The sequence below is a fragment of the Prionailurus bengalensis genome, chromosome C2 (assembly GCF_016509475.1).
Source record: "Prionailurus bengalensis isolate Pbe53 chromosome C2, Fcat_Pben_1.1_paternal_pri, whole genome shotgun sequence".
NCBI classification, from domain to species: domain Eukaryota; kingdom Metazoa; phylum Chordata; class Mammalia; order Carnivora; family Felidae; genus Prionailurus; species Prionailurus bengalensis.
In genome coordinates, this window is record NC_057350.1 from 81,687,101 (window position 1) to 81,700,701 (window position 13,601).

The window sequence follows — 13,601 nt, forward strand, 5'->3', positions numbered from 1 at the left end:
CTGAAGCCTTAAAGGCTTTTCAGTGAAGGGAGGGCTGTGGGGTTTATATTCTCAGAAAGTAATTCTGGCAGCAGCAAATGGGAAGAATGGATGAGATAGATGCCAGCACTTAGGGGCCTCCCTTCATTTCGAACATCTTGTGACATTTTGTCCCCCCAAACTGGTTAACAGAGATAAAGAAGTGACCAATACTTCTATAAATGGACTGATGCTCTCAAAAGTTTTGTGAGTGGGGCATGCTTTGCAGCATATGGTCATTTATGGAATGAGAACCTTCTCCTCCCTGAGGTTTTTCCCAGGGGCCCCCAGAAAGCTTCCCCTCCAGGGAACACAGTGAAGAATTCTCCAGCAGTGTCTCCTGACTGGGAATAGAGGAAAACAGACCCAGAGTAATGTGTGTGAACCAAAATTAGCCTCTTTACAAGCTCATTAAGGCATAAAGTTTAGCATCCAGTGCCCAAAATATAACAGGAAGGAGAAAGGCTCTTCTCTTTCTTTTTCTCTCTGCTTATTCACACTTCCTTTCCCTTCTTCCCACCATCTCTCTCCTGACAGGCAATAATGAAAGCGGGATTTTGGATGGGTGAGTATCTTTTTTATATTCAGGTAAATCCAGTCAAAAGTCCTGAGAAATCCACCTGAGCGCCTCAAGTGACAGTGTGGAATTCTTAGGTAGGGGGCAGACTCACCACTGCCTTGTTAACTCAGCCCTGAAGTCCTCCAGCAGCTTTTTTTTTTTTAAAGTTTATTTATTTTGAGAGAGAGAAAGACACCATGAGTGGGATAGGGCAGAGTGAGAGGGAGAGAGAATTCCAGGCAGGCTCCGCTCTGTTAACGCAGAGCCTGACACAGAACTTGAACTCACAGACTGTGAGATCGTGACCTGAACCAGATCAGAAGTCCGAGGCTAAACTGACTGAGCCACCTAGGCGCCCCTCCCAGCAGCTTTCTTACATTTTAATGTTAAAATAATACTATCCTTAGGAGCATAGAGACAGCTGCTGACCCAAATTATTGCTTCCTAGGAGTCAGACAAGTGCGTAAGTGATAGAACTAGGCTTTTTTTTTTTTTTAAATGACTGTCTTAGGGGAACAGACTATATTAACTATACATTTTCTGCAGAGCACTTCTAAATATATAATGCATTTTCACACGTGCTTCTTCATTTCATCAATACCCCACTCAGTGGTGCAAGTCTTAATAACCCCACTTTATAGAAGAGGGGCCTGAGGCTTAGAGACACAGACCCAGGTTTTCCAGCTCCATCTAAATGGTCTATTTATTACTCTTCACCTAGTGGGTTATTGCCTCTGCTTTTCCCCAAACTTGTCAGTTCGCATCATGGGAATTTTCCCAGCTTGCCTTGTGAAGGGGTTCCCAGCCTGGGGATGGGGCAGGATTTCAAGGTTGTTCAGTTGACAGTACTTAGGATATCAGAGTCAGAGGGGGTTGTAGAGACCGTTTCCAACCTCCGTATTTTACCAGTAAGGAAGCTGAGGCCCACAGAGGGGCCTGACCCGCCTACATTCCCAGGGCTGGATCCACGAATCCCATACATGATAAACTGTGACCAGGAACAGAGCCTCCTGGCTCCTCCATCCCCATCCTTCCCACAGTCTCTCTCCAGCACAGCCCTTACAGTCAAAGAGGAAAGCTAAGGTCAGGACTTGGCTAATACCTGTTCCCACCCATGTCTCCGAGGCCCCAGTTACGGACCCCACCTCCACAGCCTCAGCTGTGTGTAGTGTCATGTGCTGTTCACTCAGCTTGTCAGAGACAGTCCAGCTTAAACATTTCCAGACACAGGTACCCGACTCGGCCCTGGCTTTGCCTTGGCAATGGAGATCAGGCGTCAGCTGACGGCTTGAATGATGTGTTCCCCGAGCAACACGGCAAGTGTGAACTGCCAACATTGAAGTCTCAGGGAACGTTAAGTGTTGAGCCAGTTAAACATCCAAAAATGCCCTGTCTCTCAGAAATGAGGGTGACTCATCTGAGTGCTTGGGCTATGACTGGGAATGGCATTACAGTGGCCACAGGAGCTAAAAACCCACGCTCATAAGCCTCCGGCTTTCCTGACCCTGGCCCCTCGCTCACAGCTCCACCAGGAAGCCTAGACCCCCTCCTCCCGGAAGACTTGACTGTTCCAGCCTAGAGAAGATCTCCTTTCTCAAGCCCTGAGAATCTGCTCTGTGTAACTTAGCACTTGATTTTATACTGTCTTTTGTTCCTTCTTAATCATTTTCAGTGTTTGTTTTATAGCTGCACGGATTGCAGATGCTCTAAGGGGAAGAAGCAACCTTCCTCCTCTATCCTGTGGCACATCTTGGAGTGTCACTGCAGAGCAGAGACATGATCTGGCTCGTGGCTACTCCTGCCTTCAAGACTCTTTCCACTTTACCTTGCATTTGCACACACAGCAAATACTCAAAAAATCCTCCCTTGTTTCCCTGTGGCTTCAGCCTTTGCAAAGACAGTTCAGCAACCAGGGCCTCTGTCAGCCCACGCCAAGCCTCTGTGCAAATGAGGGAGAAGGCATCCCTTTCTCCAGGCAGACACAGCCCTGCCAGGGTGTAAGGCTGGGCCAGTGGAGCATGGCTGGACTTTAGCCCCTCGTCTGGGTGTCCTGTGCTGTGAGCCCCGGCTACCACCCGGGCTCTGGTTCCTCATGAGGGCAACAATGGGATCTCCCTTGCCCAGGCCCTCCCCTACTCTCTATTTTGACGGGGAAGGCCCTTCTTGGGAAAGCTGGCATCAGAGGCTTCCCAGCTTACTTCCCAGCCCCTTCCCTATCAAAACCAAACAAGGACAACAAAAAATGTCGCCCTTTGAGAGCTCCTCATTACTCATGGCCTGAAGTCTACCTCACGGGCAGGGCACTTGGGGGCCCTCTACAATAGGGTCCCAACTTTCCTTTCCTGTACTGAAGGCCCAGAACTCCCCATGGATTGTCCTTCTCCTATGCTTTTGCTTGCCCCCGGCCTAGGATGCCCTTGTCCTGCTGATCTTTGTGTCAGATTCCCACTACCCCTTCAAACACAAATCTTACCTTCTTCCTGATGTCTCAATGAAGATAACCATTCTTCTTGGTGCTTCTTCCTACCCCCAGCCCTCCCTGCCTTCCACATTGCTTTGACCTGTGTTACAACCCTTCCCCCACATTTTATTAGTGTGCAGCCTAGTGGCCAGCTGCCTTCAAGCCTTCTGTCCAACACAGGCTTCTCTGTGCTCACCCTGCATCAACCCAGATGCTGAACTCAGCTCCACCCTGAGTTCCCCAAAGGGGCCCACTCACAAACAAATTGTGGAACAATATTGCCTTTACAAATGATTTGTGTTATGAGAAGGGTGCACAGCAGAGACTTCATAGCGCCCCCCCCCCCACCCGACTATCCCCCTCTCTCAGCAAACTATTTACCAATCTCTGTAAGCATAAGCACTTCTGTTCTCCAAATCTTTGTTCAGGGAGTTCTTCCCCTGAGTCTTCCTCAGTGAGCTCCCAGATCAAGTCAGGCCTCCATACTATCTCTTCATGTCTTCTCCATTCCCTTCCTGCTCTAATAGGCAAACCCTCTACCTGAAAGAATGCATCCCCAAATTCATCATGATGCTCGGCCAAATATAAGCTCTCCCTCAGTTGTGCCTTCTTTAGAAGGAGTCAGGAATAGACAGAGCAAGAATATTTGTATTTGTGACATGCATGTGTTTTCCTCCACAAATCATGCAGTTCAGAAGGCAAGGATCGTGTCTTTCACATCCCTCCAACCTAGCACTGTGAAAATATACACAGCAAGCCTGTGACCAGCCTTCTCCTCTACCAGGGACAGGGACAGTTCTAAGCCATTTCTGTCTTTAGGTTCTTCTTTCTTCCAAAGGAAAGCCCAGGATTAGAGTCAAGGGAAAGTGCCCGAAGTTACAGCAGGAGCTTAATACATAGTTGTGAAATGAATGAGTCAGTGAGTGAAAGGGAAACAAGAAAAGATAAAAGAAAAACTCCAAGAGCACCCTCACTAGGATTAGATCAGTCTAGCTAAAAGGGAGCATTGAGAACCAAACACGGTGATAGAATGAAGTGTGACTGGTGAATGATAGGATGAAGTGTGAACATGGGGTTCTGGTATTGGCTCTGCCTTCACTGCCCCGTGGAACCTTGTGGGGAAATCTCTGAACCTCACTTCCTCATCTGTCCCATCAGCCTGCCTGCAGATGGTCTAATATGGACACTGATCATCAGGGTCCTCAGAGCTGTTTGACGTTCATGTCTGAGGCTTCTACCCCAAATGCCCAGACACCCAAGGCCCCTTGGCGCCTCTGCATCTGCAGAAAGCTTTTCTTGGCTGCAGTCCTGACCCCAGGACCTTCACTGCCTGCTGGCGGAAAAGAATTCTCAGCTGTGGAAAATGGTAAACTCTACATATTTTACAAATGAGAGTCCAACCTCCCGATGACTCTAAATGTGGTGTGAAATGGACAGAAGTCATCCTGCTGGCGTGACATGCCTAAGATAGTGTCACTACCACCACCACCACCCCATGCGGACATGCACGTCATGGAAAAAGAAGCAAGAACTCGGGGTGCCGTGGCCAGTGCTGGCCGTTATCCCTTACCCCTCACCCCCTGCCCCTTTTCTGTACTTTCCTACATTTGTAAAAGGAGAAGTAGTCTGGTGTGCGGGAGTCGCACAGTCTGCAGTCGACCAAAAGCAAAGGAGAAAGGGAATTAACAACTCTGAGTCCTGAAACCTGATCTGGCCATCGGAGATCAGCGCTGGCGGGCTGCGGTGGTCCCCACAATAGTCGCAGAGGGGGAAATCTTTTCAGATTGAACAGGCACCGATCAATCTCCTGCCACCAACGGCCAGAGCTGTCGGAAAACGTGCTCCGGCCCGGGGCAGGGATTTGCAGGTTAGAGACACGGAGTTCCCAGGAAACGGACAGAACTTGTTGACTTTTAATTTGCATTTCCCCCTCTCTGATTTGGTCGGATATTAAGGCAGCCTAGACTTTGGCTGGGATGTGGAAATGCCCAGTGGGTATTCGATTTGTCGAACGGTTGTCCTCGGTGCCCGGAGTCAGCTGGCCTCTGGCGCCCCGCGCAGCCCACCTCTGCTGCATCCTCCCGGAACCCCTAAGCTTCTAACTGGTCTTCCCCGATCTAAGCCCTCTCGGAAAGAAGTGCCCCAACGGCGCGCGCGCCCAGGTCGCGCCAAAGGGACTCGGGGTCGCAGCGAGCCGATCCGCATTCACGTGTGTGCGTGGCGCGCGCGTGCGCGCGTGTTTGTGTGTGGCGCGTGTGTGCGCGCGCGCGCGCGGGGGTGCGGGGCGGGCTCTGCGCCCGGGGGCAGGGCTCCGCGGGAGAGTGGCAGCCGGACTCGCGGAGCGGCTAGGGGCGGGGCGCCGCAGTGCCGTAGTAGCGGGCAGCTGGGACGCACTGCTTTGGAGTCGCGGATACGCGAGCAGGCGCAGGACCCGGCGCTGCCTAGCCCCCGTCCCGCCGCCCCAGCCCCGCGGCGCCCGCTCGGGCCGTCCCCCTCCCCGAGAGGGCTGCGCTGGCGGGAAGGCGCCCAGACCACAGCCCCGGCCCCCCTTCCTGCCTCTCGGTTCCTCTTTCCTCCCAAGTAAGGGAATAAGCCCCGAGGAAGGAGCGCCCCGGGGAACCGCGCAACCAAGTGTTGCATGGTGAGGTAAGACGGCGGCCGGCGCGGCAGAGGGGGCTCGGGCTCGCGGGCGCGGGCGGCCACAACTTGGAAAAGGAGCGCGGAGCGGGCGCCGGTCGCGCGGCCCGGGAAGGGAGCGGCGGGGGAGGCCACTGCGCCCACCCTGGCGGTGCCACCTGCAGCAAAGCCCCTGCAGGAGGAGATGCACCCCTGGGAGGCTGAGGGCGCGGGAGCGGCACGGGGGCATCGGCTCTCGCTTCGACTGGGAAGAGCTTGCACGCCCCAAAGGTGTGCGGGCGGGAGGCAGCGTTGCTCCGGGCACTTGGCTCCAGCAGCTGGCCAGATTCCCCCCTTCTAGGTGTACTTTGCTTCGTTGGTAGCCACTTCGCGCGCCAGGGTGCCCAAGGGCGGCGAGGAGCGGGGATACTTTTACTGACGTCTGGTCGCCAAAGCCTCTGGCCGTCCCGCGGGGTTCCAGGACTTTGGGACAGTCCGCAGAGCCTCTGGGCTAGGGGAGCCTGAAGGGAGGCTGGAGAGCGCGCGGACACCTTGACAAATACAAGCTAGGGAGGGAGAGGAGGGATGGGAGAGAATATAAAGCCGACCTGTTTAGTCACCACATGTGTGTCCGTGTGTGTGTTTGCGTCCTGAAGGGCGCGCATCTCGTAGCACCTGTGGGGCTTTGCAGAACTCCACTGGTGCATCTCACCTTGCATATTATGACATTTTCTTTCTCTGGACGGTTGAACTAGAATTTGCGGAGGGGGCGGCGGAGTTCCGAAAAGCCCTACAGGTGACTCTGAGGCGCCGCCCCCGCCCCCGCCATCACTGCAGTGGAAAGCCTGCGAAGGGAGCGAGGAGGCGTCCCCAGATGTGAGTGATCCAGCTGCGGCACTCACAGTGGCGGGCACGACGCCCCCTCCCCGCGGCCGAGGGTCTGCGGCAGCGGCAGCGCGCGGTGATTTGTGGCTGCGCCGCAGTGGCGCGCGGGAGAGCTGAGAACCCGCCGACGCGACGCGCTCCCGGGCAGGCGCGGCCCGCTCCTCTGGCTTCATTAGCATACGATGACCTCGCTGTCCCGGGAGGGCCGGGGAGTGCTGTTGGTTATTCTTTGATTTCGGGGTCTGGGGGCCGCGCGCCTTGGGTCTGGAGATGTGGACCGGGGTAGTCACTGATGAGGGACAGCGGTCAGGACCTAGGGCTGGGAACTGCCCCTCAGGTTCCAATGGGGAATACGAATTCGCGATTTCGGTGCCTGAGATGCTTTGTGTAGAATAGGGCCCATTTGCTGGAGCACAGGGCACCCTCGTTGTCAGTGAAGGACGTTAGATCGAAGGGGCAGATGTCATCGCAGTTTGGTCACGTACACACACACACACACACACACACACACACACATACCCTCTCACACCCCTACTTTGTGCTTCATAACCTACCCCCTCGTTCCAGGGATATGTCCGAACGTGGGAGGGATTTTGCCGTTTGTCTTGTTGAAAGGGCTGTATTTGGCAGAGATTCCGTTCTGAATATAAATTATACTCATTAAATAAAGCAGCAGGAACTAAGCTAACTTCCCTGTTGTATCTCTGATCTAAGTCTTTCCTTTGCCACCCTTAGTTTATGTGTAGCACGGTAGGCATTTTTCAGGTATTTTTCTAGGACGGGTCTGGGGATGGGATGCAAGTAGATGAGTCTTTCCCACCTTACACTTTCAGTTCAGTGTTTGGTTCAGATCAATCAAGACATGGGACGAAAATGATAAATATCAGAGCATCTTGGAATCTAGACTCTCAGAAATAGGAGGAACTACTAAGGACACCAGTTCCAACTCTCCCCCCTTCCCCCCCACTACATGGAGCACTTTCAACAGGTGCCACTCAGAGGTCCCAGCTGTGCACGCCTGAGGCTCTGTGGGAGGAAGAACCCACACACCAGCAGGCCTTCCCTCTCCTGCTAATCCCTGGGAGAAGAGGCTGCCCCCAGCTCCTGCCTTGGAAGGGGTGGGTAGGAAGAGAGAAGTACAATTTTGTTGTGATAAATTCTTTTGAAAAAATCTTACTGTATTACATCTTTTATGATATACCCTTTCAGTGTAAAAGTAATTCATGTTGGATGCAGAAAGTTTGGGAAGTTGGAAAGTGTGCAAAGGGTCAAACCACTCATGATTCCACCACCCATTTCCACACTGTTACTATATTGGCATATTTCTTTACTAGCCATTTTTATGCCTTGAAATCATATAATCTATAGTGAGGCAACATTGAGTATCTAGTAACTGTATATTTTAGGTGCTGAGTGTTTAAAATTTTTTTTTCTTTTTTTTTTTAATTTTTTTTTTCAACGTTTATTTATTTTTGGGACAGAGAGAGACAGAGCATGAATGGGGGAGGGGCAGAGAGAGAGGGAGACACAGAATCAGAAACAGGCTCCAGGCTCTGAGCCATCAGCCCAGAGCCTGATGCGGGGCTCGAACTCACGGACTGCGAGATCGTGACCTGGCTGAAGTCGGACGCTTTAACCGACTGCGCCACCCAGGCGCCCCGGTGCTGAGTGTTTTATATTCATTGTATCATTTAATCCTCAGAAGACTTTCTGAGGCAAGTATTATAATCAGCCCCATAGAGTTCAGGAGACTTGCCCACACCACATCACTAGTAAGAGGCTGACCCAAGATTTAAATCCAGGCTGTCTGGGTCCTGGGTGGTTGCTTAACCTCTGTAACTATTGCTTCTCTACACACACACACCCCATTAGTGTTATAGCAAAAGTCCTTCATGAACATCATTTTCATGGCTGTATATTATTACACTGTTAGTCATTTAGCAACTACAAATAACTCTGCACAACATCCCTGCTGCACACATTTCCAAATACTTTCTTTGGATAGATTCCCAGAAGCAGAATCACTGGGCCAAAGGGCATGAATGTTTCGAGACTCCTGATATACAGGACAAGCTGCTTTTTGGAAAGGCTACACTAATGTACACTTTCATCCATCAGAGGCAACTCAGCCACAGTCAAAGCAGGTGACCTCTAGAGACTCAAACAGACCAAGGGCCTCACATGACCAAACCACCCCACACGAGCATCCCCCTGGCCTCCTGGGAGAAGGAATCACGGGTATCATCCAGCCTTATACACACACGTGATTATGGAAACCATACAGTATAAAGCTCTACCTGCTTTTTTTTTAAATTTTTTTAACGTGTATTCATTTTTGAGACAGAGAGACAGACCATGAATGGGGGAAGGTCAGAGAGAGAGGGAGACACAGAATCTGAAACAGGCTCCAGGCTCTGAGCTGTCAACACAGAGCCCGACGCAGGGCTCGAACTCACGGACTGCGAGATCATGACCTGAGCCGAAGTTGGACGCTTAACCGACCAAGCCACCCAGGCGCCCCAATGCTCTACCTGCTTTTATGTGAGCAGCTGTCAGTTGCAGAATTCTCTGGCTAGAGGTCATATATTAGACTTGGGCAAATCAAACATTGTGTAAAATGTGGAAATGTGCAAAAGATTCTACTTCTCTGTAGAAGTAATTAGAATAACTCTTACTTCTGTTAATGTGTGTCACTGTCACAGCCAGATTCAGCCAGTCCAACCAATCTGTAACAGTTTCTTCACATACTGGCCATGTTCACAGAGCCATTTGTTTGTACCAAGTATCAGAATTCCAGAACAAAACCACAGTAGGAGTTGATGTTATCTTATATGTAACAGAGTGCATCTGCCCCCCTGCCCCCACCAAATCAGTTATGGTTAGCGACTACAAATAAAGCAATAAAAAATAAGGTTATATTCATCATCTGAAAAAAATGTCCTCAGGTGAAGAAGCTATGGCTGCAGAAGAGAAACAGAATTAGACAATACAAAAAGACACAAAGGGGACATTTTTGAAGACAACAAGTTGGCCCTAGGTATGAGTTTCCCATAAGACAATGTTTGCCTCATAGCCACCACCTCCAGCACTGGGTTTCATAGCCCTGGAATATAGTCTGTTGTTGTAAATTGCATAAATATTAATTGAGTCCCCACTATGAAATCTACATAAGACTGCTCAGATCTTAAACCATCCTTCTGGGAAGGCTCCCCTGACTGCTCATCTGAGGTAGAGACCTGTCCCCACTTCACCCATAGCACCTGTGCACACACTTGCCTCGCTATGGCAAAATCACTTACCTGCATACCCCCCTCTAAATTGTGAGCTCTTTGAAGGTACAGCTCTCACCGTACCGCCAGCACCTGAGGTAGAACTTATGCACTATAGACAATTAAATGTGGTAAATGAAGAAATAAGAGAGATTTCCAGGGACTGTACTGGGTGCTTTATGTGCATTTCTTGTTCCATGCATCTTTATTTGCTCTGGCCAGGCAGTCTCAGAAACATACCAGCAAGGTGTCTTGAGCTGTGCTATTTCCACATGGGAGTATTTCCATTTGCGGTTAATTCATTAAAATTAAACAAAACTTAAAATTCCATTTTTCAACCACATGAGTCATATTCGTAGTGCGTACATATATCTTCTGGCTGCCATACTAGAAAATGCATGTATGGGGCACCTGGGTGGTCAGTCATTTAAGCAACTGACTAGGTATCAGCTCAGGTCATGATCTTATAGTTCATGGGATTGAGCCCCGCATTAGGCTCTGTGCTGACAGAGTGGAACCTGCTTGGGATTCTCTTTCCGCCTCTCCGCCCCTCCCTCGCTCGTGTAGCATGCTCTGTCTCAAAATAAAGAAACATTTTTTTTTAATTTTTTTTCAACGTTTTTATTTATTTTTGGGACAGAGAGAGACAGAGCATGAACGGGGGAGGGGCAGAGAGAGAGGGAGACACAGAATCGGAAACAGGCTCCAGGCTCCGAGCCATCAGCCCAGAGCCTGATGCGGGGCTCGAACTCACCGCGAGATCGTGACCTGGCTGAAGTCGGACACCCAACCGACTGCGCCACCCAGGCGCCCCAAGAAACATTTTTAAAAAAGGAAAGAAAATGCTCATATGGAACATTTCCTATAGAATGTTCATCTGGAAATTCCTGGCTTCCAAAGGAGAATGGGAGTAGGGAGAAAGAAAGAGGAGGGATAGTGGTAGTAAATGTAGTAGTAATATTGGAATACTATTTATTGGGCACCTACTCTGTGCTCTACATTGTGCTATATTTTGTGCATGTGTTGTCTCACTTAATCTTCATATCATTATGAGCCTGGTATTAACCCTGTTCTACAGACAGGAAAACTAAGTCTCAGGAAGTCTAGGTAAGCACTCACGAAGCTAATAGGAGAGGCTGAGTTTTAACTCAACTCAAGGTCCTGTGATTTCAGAGCCTTTTGCCTTACTACCTCAGTATATGTTGTGTGGGGTAACGTAGATGTGAACTGCCATCAGCTTGACTTCCCTGGAAGCCAAAGGGAGGGTATTTTTTAAAATACTTTTTAATGTTTATTTATTTTAGGGGGGAGGAGGGGCAGAGAGAGAGGGAGACACAGAATCTGAAGCAGGCTCCAGGGTCTGAGCTGTCAGCACAGAGCCCCACGCAGGGCTCAAACTCATAAACCGTGAGATCATGACCGGAGCCGAAGTCAGACGCTTAACCAACTGAGCCACCCAGGTGCCCCCAAAGAGGGGTATTTTTGAAAGCTTCCCAAGGGAAGAAATTGGTATAATTTACAAATGTTAATAGAATACTAAGTGTAAAATTTTGGGGTTGGGGGCTCAAGGGTCTTGTCCCTGGATGAGTGAGAAAGGAACCCACCGATAGCACAATCTGACCAGAGGGCAAAACCGAGGAGAGCAGATGAGCCCACCACCAGCATCCATGCTTCTCCCTAAGGAGTTCTCTCACCAGCTCTGAGGGAAATATTGGCTTGGCTAGGATCTCACAGCCAATTCATGGCACGATCCGGCCCCAGCCTCCCTGTGCCCTTTGCACAGCTCCACCTGCCTCATAGGCCATTGGCTTCAGTGTCTTAACTATAGTTACCATCTTTGCTCCAGTTTTTCTGTCTTTGTTCTTAAGGAATAAAATACAAAATTTCAAGGGAGGCTTAATTAATACCAAATAGAGATGATTACCTCCTTCATTTTACATTTCATATTTCTGTTAAAACTTTGTAAGGTTGAATTAGGGATCTATATCCATAATAACCTGTTGGGCTTAGTACCAACTGAAAAAAAACAACTCTTTTAAACTTCCTCTTGAAGTGTATCACCTGCCCCACACCCCCATGCTTGTGCAGAGGCTCCCTGGGACCTGAAGCTGGAGCCCTTGCATTTATTACTCATTTTATCTTGTTCAATTTTGTCTTCCATGCCAACTAGCCCAAATATTTCCGGCTTTGAATCTGTTACCCAGTGTATTTGCTGTTCCTTCCAGCTGGCTTCCTGTCATCCCCAAATCTGATGAGCATGACCTCTTCAACTAAGTCATCGATAAAAATGATGAATATTATAGGATCTGAGGCATTCTACTATATGCTCCCTAAAGATAGATGTTAATTCAATAAGTAACCAGCACTCTTTCAGAAAGTTTATGCAACTTTTTATACTATTACTCAGCCCATATTTCTTCATCTTTTTCAAGAAATTATCAAAGGAATCTTACAAGGTTTTGATAAAGTCCAGATACTCCTTATCACTGGTATTTCCCTGATCTGCCTGCCAATAACTTTGTCAAAGAAGTTATTTTATTATTCTGACATAACCTAAATTTCAGTTAACCCTTGTTAGTTCTTAGAGATCACACTTCAGTCCTAAAATATAATTACACATCCTATTCTAGAATATTCCCTGGGGTTTAACATCAGCCCCTCAAATTAAGAAATACATTGTATTTCGTATTTAAAAAATAGAACTTCCTTTGCTCTGGAGGTAATGGTGGTGGTGGTGATAGTGGCTAACTTTATGATTCTGAATAGGTTAAGGAGAGTGGTCCAGTGGTCTCAATTGCATGTTGTCTTAGAACCCTAGGATATTATTCAATTAGGCCAAAAGACTTGTATTCGTTTGTGGCAGATCTAAGAGTCTCTAGTATCATAGAAGATGAACCCAGGGAAGGAGACTAGAGAGAACCTGATCCCAGGCTTTCATCTTAAAGTGAGGAATCCTGCATCGAGACAGGAAGTATCCTGCTTGGGGTCACACATCCAAGACAGGACATGAGCTGAGGTCTCCCACTCTTCCCCAGTGCTTTCCCCAGGGCACAGCTTCTCCTCATCTTCATTTCTGAAGAAGCACACAGCCTTTGTTTTTGATAGGAAGTGTCCACTTTGCTCTTGGAATTAACCTTGGAATTCCATACCTCAGTGAAAATCTTTCTTTCCTGGCATTGTGATTTAAAAGGAGAAAGTAAGGGAGAGCTTAAGGGCTCTTGTTTTCCAAGTTGTACAAGGTCTTCAAGGCAGAACAGGGGCACAGAGAGAAAAGTTCATGTAAGAAAAGACTTTTTAAAAGAAATAATAAAAATCATAATAATAGTAACCGTTCTTTGCATGTGTACCATGGAGAAAACACTGTGCTCTCCCGATTCCAATCCAAATCCACGAGCTCTCCTGATTCCAATCACAAGTGTGAGACAATCAGCACAGACATCACCCGCCATATTTCAGTAGTATGATTTTGTCAAAGCAGAGGCCATGGGATGGATCTCGAAGAGTGTACTATGGCAAGAAAAGGGAGGACAGGTAAAACTCAATGGCACACAGCTGACAAACCCCAGACCCATCTGTGCAGCTGGCCATTTGGGCCCACCTTGCTTTTCTGGGTGGTCTGCATGGACAGTTCTCTCCTCACTTAAGGCATAAACAGTGTCATCTACACAGAAACTGAGTTGTTGCTTCCCTCATGGCTGATCTGGTATGAAAGTTCCAAGTAGCCAGAGGTCAGCAAGGCCACTTTGACCCTTAGATGCTGACATGCTTGAAATGTTTGGCCCAGATGTTTTCA

At 49.0% G+C, this 13,601-nt stretch overlaps 1 protein-coding gene across 11 annotated transcripts in view; it reads left to right on the forward strand.

Annotated features, from left to right (window-relative positions):
- Nucleotides 1-5,353: 5,353 nt before the first annotated feature.
- DGKG (diacylglycerol kinase gamma) overlaps nt 5,354-13,601 on the forward strand; it is a 216,364-nt gene continuing 208,116 nt past the window's right edge. For 6 of the 11 annotated variants that reach the window (XR_006299401.1, XR_006299402.1, XR_006299403.1 and 3 more), the window contains exon 1: nt 5,392-5,684. The gene's annotated coding sequence lies outside the window, so the exon portion shown is untranslated. Of the gene's footprint in view, nt 5,685-13,601 lie in introns of all 11 variants that reach the window. The other 5 variants (XR_006299410.1, XR_006299411.1, XR_006299406.1 and 2 more) reach the window with 3 other exon arrangements.